The 9219-nt window shown below is 57.9% G+C and overlaps 2 long non-coding RNA genes across 3 annotated transcripts; both read right to left on the bottom strand.

Annotated features, from left to right (window-relative positions):
* Positions 1-2530: 2530 nt before the first annotated feature.
* LOC113940831 lies at positions 2531-3493 on the bottom strand. The gene is made up of 4 exons (XR_003525546.1): positions 3482-3493; positions 3329-3364; positions 3064-3129; positions 2531-2671 (listed from the first exon to the last, which is right to left on the bottom strand). It is a non-coding gene; the product is annotated as an uncharacterized LOC113940831 (long non-coding RNA).
* On the bottom strand, positions 3490-8601 carry LOC113940832. 2 transcript variants are annotated; one of them, XR_003525547.1, is made up of 5 exons: positions 8502-8601; positions 5092-5192; positions 4380-4412; positions 4240-4260; positions 3490-3517 (listed from the first exon to the last, which is right to left on the bottom strand). It is a non-coding gene; the product is annotated as an uncharacterized LOC113940832 (long non-coding RNA). The 2 variants fall into 2 exon arrangements; XR_003525548.1 differs by lacking the exon at positions 8502-8601 and adding an exon at positions 5982-6135.
* Between the last annotated feature and the right edge of the window lie 618 nt (positions 8602-9219).

Consider the following 9219-nt stretch of genomic DNA (forward strand, 5'->3'; position numbering starts at 1 on the left):
CAACTGCTCTCACCTGCTGCTTTGCCAGATGCCAACAGTGACTTTCTGCTCTGCTGCTCCACCAGCCAACGGGCAGCACACAGCAGGGCAGGAAGAAACTTTCAAACACGTCTTGTCCCACTTTGTCCCAATGACAACACCAAGTGAAGGCCCAGAGGTTCTGCACCAGCTTTCTCAGGGGAGGGATGCTACAATGGACCACAAGTAGGCTGAAGAAATTTCCCTTTTTCTTTGCGGGTGTATCAGGGTTGTATTAGATGTTGATACTTTTGGTCTGTGTTTGGCACAGCCACCTGGGAGAGTCTCTCCTTTTCCTGCCAAGTTAGGAGGAAACAAGCACTGATAAACGGGAACTTGGTCCTTGAAGGAGGTGTTTTGTACAAACTACAATTAATTGGTGTCTTATTATTGGTTGATGGCCTTCCAAGGGCATTTGAAGAAGAAAGTGAAGAGGAGGGGAATGAAGTACGCCCCCAGACTCATTTAGAAAAGACCCCCTGCCGCGGTCCGAGCGGGGGAGGGAAATGGGGCCGCGACACGGTACAGATCCCAGACACAAAGGTGGGGTGCAGGTAGAATCTTTAATCCAGCGTGCACACGGGGTTTTTATCCGGAGGGAAAGGGCCAGAACATAGGGTGGAGCAGGAGACAGACAGACAGGGGGAGAAACCAGGATTGAGCCGTGGGCAAAAAGGGGGGGGGGAGCGCAGGAGGGACCAGGGGAGGAAAGGGCGAATGGGGGCTGTCTCCTGCCGCAGCTTCTCCAACCAGTCAGCAGAGAAGACAGAGGTGCAGGGAGGTGAGCAAGCCGGGACATGCCCGGAAGATACAAATTCGGGGGAAACACACAATGTGTGAAGTCCATTCAATCGCTGTACATATTTTTCCATTTCCGGAATCGTTCCCATTCCGATTCCTGGTCCGCGACAAGTGCCGGTCTGGGCTGGTGGGAGAGTGACTGCCAGGGAGTCTTGGGAATGGGGAACCTGGGAAGTTGCCTTAAGAGTGTGAGGGGGATCTCGTGTGCAGAGACCCCCAGGAGCCCCCTGAGCCGCTCTGCTCATGGCAAGGATGCAGAGAAGGCAGAGTTACTGAACACCTTTGCACTGACAAGACCAACCCCCAGGGATCTCTGGCCCAGGAGACCAGGACATAGGAATGTTGGAAGACCTTCCCTTGCTCAAGAAAGATTGGGTCAGAGAACACCTCCAAAAACTCTACCCCCACAAGTCCATGGGACACTTCATGACCTCCTGTCACCAAGGGGACCCTGTGACACTGTGGGACCTCGTGGTTCTCAGTCTCTTCCAAACGTTGTGTACAACTACAGAGAGGCAAAACAGCGGAGCCTGAGCGTGTTGATCCAAACTATTCCCATCTCACCTGAAGATGACCCTGCTAACAGAGGTCCTGTGTGTTCCCTCTGCTCTCTGGGCACTTGCATCCTTTGAGAGCTGCCCATCACTCTGGTAGCCAAGAGCACATGCAGGGGGATCCCCTGGAGGGGGAGCAGAGACATCTTTCCTAGATCACCTTATTCAGAGCCCCATCCAAGCTGGCCTGGAATGTTTGCAGGGATGGGGCATCCACCACCTCCCTGCAAATGTCTTCCTGTGTTTCAGCATTCTCACTATAAAATATTTCTTCTTTATCTCTAGTCTGAACTTACCATTTTTTAGTTTAACCCCCTCACCCCCTGTCCTATTGTGACAGACCCTACTGAACCCTTTGCCCACATGTCTCTAAGAAGCTGCCTTGAAGTACTGGAAGGTCCCAGGGAGGTCTCCCCACAGCCTTTTCTTCTGCAGGCTGAAGAGCCCCCAGTCTCTCAGCCTGTCTCCATCCGAGAGGTGCTGCAGCCCTGTGATCCCCTGGGTGGTCTGCTCTGGAAGTGCCCCAAGAGGTCCGTGTCTTTGCTGTGCTGAGGAGCCCATGGAGCTGCAGGAGATGCCAGGGCTGGCAGGGGAATCCCCCCAAGCCATTGCCATTGTGGGCGGGTGCGTTGCAGACAGCCAGAGGAGCCCAGAGCTGGAGGCAGCACTGCAGGAGGGGTCTCAGCTGAGCGGAGCATAGGGCCAGAACCCCCCTCCCCTGCTACCCACGCTCTGGGATGAGCCCAGGACACGGGGGGGTTGTGGGCTGTGAGCTCCCATTGCTGGCTCCCATCCTGCTTTTCATCCCCCACTGTCCCCATGGCCTTGGATGCAGGGCTGCTCTCCATCCCTTCAGCCCCGAGCCTGTCCCTTGAGATCTGGGGGCATTTGACACCCCCTGGCTCCTTTGATCCCCTTTCCCATCCCTCCCAGAGCCCAGGGAAGGACTGAGGGGCCTTGGCTGACTGTCCCTGACCCTCCCCTGCCCCGACACCAAGCTGTGCTCCTTGGGGATGGTGCTTGGACAGCCCCAGTCAGACCCTGTTTCCTGCTGTGCCCCCAAACCACTGAGTTCCCCAGGGGACGTGGGAACACACATGGACACGGGAAGGCACCCGTGGATGTGGGAACACACCCACACAGACAGACACAGAGCATTTGTTTTGCTGCAGGGGTTTATTGATTCTTGCAGGGAAATTGCCAGGGCACCCAGGGGATCAGGGGGGTCCTCCAGGGATGATCATCTCCTCATGCCGCTGGAGGGGGCCAGGACACGGGTGTCACCACCACTTCCAGTCCTGAAAGACAGAGCCCCAAACGTCACCCCCGGTGTCCACAGGGACATGGCAGGGGCCTTGTCCCCACCCGGTCTGTCTGCAGGGAGCTGGGGCAGGAGAAGGGAATTGGATCCTGAGATCCATGTGGCCCCAGAGCCCCTGAGCCCGGGATGCTCTGACACCTCCCCGAGCCCCTCCCTGCCCTCCCGGTGACCCTGGGGGTCTGCAGAGCCCCCAGTGCAAGGCAAGGCTTGGGGGCAGCTCTGTCCAGCTGCCCCGGGACACGGAGTAGGGACAGCCCCCTGCCTGTCCCTCTGCTGTCCCCAAGCTCTGCCCACTGCAGAGGGCTCAGGGACCCCCCAGGGCCCTGCCAGGCTCCTTTGGGGGGCTGAGGACCCTCTGATATTTCTCACCTGGACATGCAGAGAGGCAGCCGAGCGTCACTGGCGCTGTAGCTCCACCTGGTCAGCCACAGGAGGCTGGAGACAAAGGCAGGGTTAGAGACACACTGGGCTGGACTGGGGCACACTGGGCTGAACTGGGGCACACTGGGATGTACTGGGACACACTGGGATGGACTGGGACACACTGGGATGGACTGGGACACACTGGGATGCCGGGGAGGGCTGTGACCATGAGAGGGGAGTGTCTGGGCCCAGCAGAACTCGGGGTACCCACCTCAGACCTCTTCACTCGATGGACATCCATGCCTCCCTGGAGAGAGAGCGTGAGGTGTCACTGGTCACTGGGGTGTCCCCAGGCCCAGGAGGGATGGAGGACTTCATTTCCCCCCATTTCCCACACTTGGGACATCCCAGCTCCAGGACTTACCCCAACACATCCACCTCCTCCTTGTCCTGCGATTGGCTGGGGAAGGAGAGCAAAGATTAAAGCAGGATTGGCCCCTGTGGGGCTGGGGGAGGGACACGGGTGTCCCCAGACCCCCCAGTCCATGCTTGGCCCCGGTCTGAGGGGGAAAATCCCTTCTGCTCCCCCAGCCCCACTGCACCCAGTTTCCCCTGGGATCCCTGTTCCTGCAGGGCCCAGGGTGGGGATGGAGACAAGGAGAGCCAGGGGAATTCAGGGCCTGCAGGGAGGGTGGGGGGAGGAGGAGGGGACCCAAAGAGGGTGAAGTGGGGGGAATTGGGGAACCCACAGGATGGACATTGGGGTGTGGAAGGGATGGGACTGTGGGGGATGTGGGTGAGGAGGAAGGGATTCCAGTGGAGGGGAAACAGGGAATGAAGCAGGGCAGGGGTGGGGGCAGGGGAAATGGGGAAGGGGAAAAAACTGGAAGGCACTGGGAGGGAGTTTAGGACTGAGGGGTCAAGGAAGGGGATTTCTGGACACGAGTGTCATGGGCAATGGGAAAGGGGAAGGATTAGAGGAGAAAGGGGAAGAAATGGTGTGGGAATGATGCCCTGTGTGTGTGTTGTGGGGTGGACTGGGGTGTGTGGGAATAGAGTGGGGACCCTGAGGAAGGGCCTCCCCGGTACACACTGGGGTGGACTGGGGAGCACTGGGATGCCCTGGAGGGTGGTGGCCACCAGAGGGGAGGGTCTGGGCCCAGCACAAACCCTGGTACCCACCGGGCCGCCGATCACACCTGCCTGTAGAGAGACAAGGAGATGTCACTGGTCACTGGGGTGTCCCCAGTGCCAGGAAGGGATGGGGGACCCAAAGTGCCCCCGACTTCCCACATTAGGTGCCACCCAACTCCCAGACTTACCTCCCCACATTGGACACCACCGGCCTGGACGGGCTGCAGGAGGAGAGCAAAGGCTTGGTTGGGGTTGACCGTGTGGGGCTGGGGGAGACACGGGTGTCCCCACCCCCTCCAGCCCCAGCTGCCCCCCGGGTTGAGCGGGGCTCTGTGGGATTGCGGCTCCCAGGCAAGTTGGGGACACCAGTGCAGGGGGAAAGGCAAGGCATTGAGGGCAAAGCCTGGAGAAAAGGCCCTGGGAATGGGCCATGGCCGAGCATTTCCCAGTTGGTGACACTTCAACCTGACCAGGCCTTGTCCCACTTGAGCCCAGTGTGGAGCTTGGGCCTGTTTGTCCTCCTTGGACTCCAGTGGGGCTTGGTCCAGTTCTACCCAGTTTGGTTTGGGCCTTTGCCTTGGCTGGGAAACAGGAGATGGTGGGGAGATGCTCCAGGGGACCAAGAGGATGGGATGGGGAGGCCCAAAAAGGTGGGATTTGGGGTCAGAAAGAGCAGGAAGCATTGGGACTGTGCCAGGACGGAGCCGGGTGCAAGCATCCTGTGAGGAAGCGGAGCTGCAGACACAGGAGTTGAATTGTGGGAAGGGGAAGGAGAGAGGGAATTGTGACTGGAAGAAAGTGGCCTGGCCAGGGGTTGGGGGTGCTGGGGAGTGCTGGGGGAGCCCCTGGATTGGGAAGGGGCCCATCCCTGAGCCCATGGCTGTGGCATGGGGGCCTCACCTTGGCATCTGCCGGGGGGCTCAGCAGGATGGTGAAGAGCAGGGCCACGCTGAGCACAGCGACCTTCATCTTCCTCTGGGCCTGGGCAGCGCTGGTTGAGGCTGCACAAGGGCAGGAGCACATTTGTCCCTGCCGGGACTCCTCCCTGCCCCCTCCCCGAGAGCCCCCGGGGCAAAGCCCGGCTGGGCACAGCCCCCAGACCTGGCCACAAGCCCAGCCCTGGCACAGAGTCCATCCTGCCTGCGTAACCCATCCAACCACCTTCCCCGGCATCCCTCCAGCTTCCTGCACGGGGCAACTGCCCCTGGAAGGGCCCAGGTCCCTGGGGGTGCCAAGGGGGTGGGCAGGGAGCTGAAAGCAGCTTCATACCCTGTGGGGACAATCCCACAACAACACAATCCATCCTCCAACAGCCCCCAAAGCCTGATCCCCCCATGTCCTCCTGCCCATCCCTTCCCAGAGCTTTCCCTCTGGGACACCCCAGAGCTCAACCCAGCCCCAAACGCGGCGTGTCTGAGCACAATTGTCCCTGTTCCCACTCCAGCCCCTTGGTTGAATGCAGGGCTGGCACTGACCCCCTTCTTGGGGCACCAGGACCCGGGATCAGGGAAACAGGGAGTTGGGAGATAAAGGGGCTGACGGGCAATGGGGACAGGCGGGTGACTGGGATCTCCAGTCTGGGCAGGCACTGGGGAGCACTGGGCAATGCTGGCCCTGGCACACAAGGGCTGGGCCCAGGGAAGTGCTGGGGTGGTGGCAGTGCCTGGCTCCAGCCCATTTGTGGGCACTGCAACCCCCAAGTGGTGCAGGCCCAGCCCTGCCCTCCCCGAGCAGAGCCCAGAGGGGCAGATGCCCTTTGCTGGCCCTGCCCCTGTCCCAACTGGGCACACCGTGTCCTCCCGCATCAGCCGGAACCCGCTCTGCTGAGCTGGTCCAGGCAGGGGGGGCCAGGGACTGGCAGCCCAGCAGGGCTCTGGCTCCACACTGGGCTGGCCCTGGGACACAGCTGCCCCAGTGCCCCTGTCCCCAGGGATGGCCCTGCCCTGCCCTGGGCCCAGTGCTGGCCCTCAGCAGGATGGCACCTTCCCACCCCACTCTCCCTCCCTCCCCACCCACCTCAGAGGCCTCTCTGTGCTGGGACCCCCGTGGGCAGAGATCAAGGACAGGCACTGAGTGGGGGCTCCCGGCACCTGACACAGCCTCAATTCTCCACTCACCTTTGGCCACATTTCCACAACACCTTCCATCCTTACGGGCCCCTGACCAGACACAAGAGACCATTGTGGGGCAGCTGGGAAAACATCTCAGCTGAATGACTTGACTATTTGCCTTGCATTTTCCCCAGGAGCCGGCAGTGACCTGGAAGATTTTCCTTGTGCCTGTTTCTGTTTCGTGCCTCGTTTGTTGGATAATTGAGGAACGTTGACTGAGGAGGGGCCCAGGGGAGGTGAAGTCTCTCAAACTAGAGACATTTACAGCCCCTGCACCCCAAGGGGATGTAATTGCCTCCACCACAGGGAATTCCATCTCATCCTGCAGGAGACACCTCCAGAGGCTGAGGACTGCTTCCCCCTTCCCAATCCCTCTATCCCTGCCCTTATCCCCAGCAAGGAATCCCCAGCTGGACTCCACACCCTCCAGTTCCTCACTCCTGGCCCCAGTATCCGGCTTCTTCCTTAATGATGGAGGCCAAGGGATGGAGGGCACCCTGAGCCCGTGACACTGAACTGAGCGGGGCAGGTGACACACCTGAGGGACGGGATGGCATCCAGGGGGACCTGGGCAAGCCAGAGAAATGCTCCCAGAGTGTGGAGAGAGAGATAAGGCTAAAAGTTAACACAGAATAGGAATTAGAGAGGAAAACCAGCTACTGCTTCCCGGACAGCAAAGAGACTCCAACTGCCGCTTCCCGGCTGGGATAAGGTCACGATGCCCCACAAAGCTCCCCAGGTACCCAGAAACAATTGTAGCACTTCTCAGTAGAAACCCTCAAACTCCTCCAAACTTAAAGAACGAGCATAAAAGAGATTTGGAAATGGGGAAAGAATTGGAGGGAGATTTCCATTGAAACTGCTGGGATCAACAGAGGGGTTGAACCTGCCTTCCTCCCCCTCAGGGATGCCTGTGCTGGGTGGGAAGTGTCAACTTTGCGTGTTAGTCACTGCTTGGAAGGACTAGAACTGGCTTTTGCTTCCTAATGTATTTGTGGATTGGTTTGGTTTAGAGGTTGTGCTTTGCTTTGCTTTAAGAACAATTTTGACATTGTTCAAAGTGTGTTTTTGCAGCCAGACCCTGTCCCTGACCACCAGGAACCTTTAACCTCTGCCAATTTTTATTAATAAAGAGTGTTATTCCACAGACTGTTGGAGGGAGTCCTTTATAAAGGTGCTGCCAGTTTTGTTGATGCTGGAGTAACTGGTGGAAATATGCACTGAGGGGTTTTCCTTTTGCTGTGACGTGTCAGTCCCCCAAAAAGGGCCCTGGAATTCCCCCCAGTTCATGGTGGATCTGTTTGGTGGAGGGTTCCTGGGTGGAATATGGGACAGACTAGATGGGACTGACAGAGTTTTGTTTTTCCCTGGGACACCACCAGACAAACAAATCCCCAAGAGTCGGGTGAATTCCCCTTTTCCCCCCGTTTCCCGGCACACACGGGAATCTGCTGAGGTTGGACAAGACCAAGGTGGTGCAGCCGGGTCAGGGCAACCCCCGGGATCAGTGCAGGCTGGGGGAGGAAAGGAAGGAAGTCCCTGCTGGGAGAGGGCTCTGGGGGTGCTGGTGGGTGACAAATGTGACACGAGCCAGTCCGGAAACCCCCCGTGTGTGGGGCTCATCCCAGGGGCAGGGGAGGAGGGGAATCTGTTGAAGTGGATCCAGAGGAGGCCACAAAGATACTCTGAGGGCTGGAACCCCTCTGCTTTGGGGACAGGCTGGGACAATTGGACTTGTTCATCCTGGAGAAGAGAAGACTCCAGAGAGGCCTCAGAGTGCCTTCCAGTGCCTCGAGGGGCTCCCAGAGAGCTGCCGAGGGATTTTGGACAAGGACCTGTAGTGATGGGAGAAGGGGGAATGGCTTCCCACTGACAGAGGGCAGGCTTAGGGGGATATTGGGAAGAAAGTTTTCCCTGTGAGGAGGGAGGCCCTGGCACAGGTTGCCCTGAGAATCTGTGGCTGCCCCATCCCTGGAAGTGTCCAAGACCAGGTTGGACGGGGCTTGGAGTAACCTGGGCTAGTGGAAGGTGTCCCTGCCCATGCCAGAGACATGGTAGCATGGGATGAGCTTTAAGGTCCCTTCCCACTCAAACTAGTCCATGATTCCATGATTCTGTGCTGAGACAAGTCCCTGTTGTGGGCAGTGACTGTAAACCAGTCCATTATCCCAGTCAAAACCAGGACAACAGGACAGAGACCTCCTGCTCAGTTTCGTTCCCTCCAACCTCGTGTAGCTACTGAGGGACTCTGGGAAGTCGAGGACATGAGGATGTCACAGAGAAGGACGTGATGTCACAGAGATGATGGGACCTCAGAGAGGAGGAGGAGATGTCACAGAGAGGATGTGATGTCACAGAAGAAGATGCTATGTCACAGAGAGGATATGAGGGATGTGATGTCACAGGAGAGGATGTGATGTCTCAGTGGAGGATGTGATTTCACAGAAAGGATGTGAAGCATGTGAAGTCACAGAGGAGGATGTGATGTCACGGATGATGATTTGATGTTACAGGAAGGATGTGAAGGATGTGATGTCACAGAGGAGGATGTGAGCACAGCAGACATGGGATGTCATATGTCAGATGTTACGTCATATAAGACCGTTGATATCACAACAGGAGCTGTGATGTCTTAGGGAGGATGTGATGTCACAGGGGAGATGTGATATCACAGGAAGGATGTGATGTCAAAGAGGAAGATGTGATGTCACTGGGATGATGTGATGTCATAGGAAGGATGTAAATGATGTGATGTCAGAGAAGAGGATGTGATGTCACGGGGAGGAGGTGATGTCACAGAGGAGGATGTGAAGTCACAGGGAGGATATGAAGGATGTGATGTCACAGGGGAGAACGTGATGTCACAGTGGAGGATGTGATGTCACAGAAAGGATGTGAAGGATGTGATGTCACAGGA

This window comes from Corapipo altera, unplaced genomic scaffold (assembly GCF_003945725.1).
Source record: "Corapipo altera isolate COAL_440 unplaced genomic scaffold, ASM394572v1 55079, whole genome shotgun sequence".
Lineage (NCBI taxonomy): Eukaryota > Metazoa > Chordata > Aves > Passeriformes > Pipridae > Corapipo > Corapipo altera.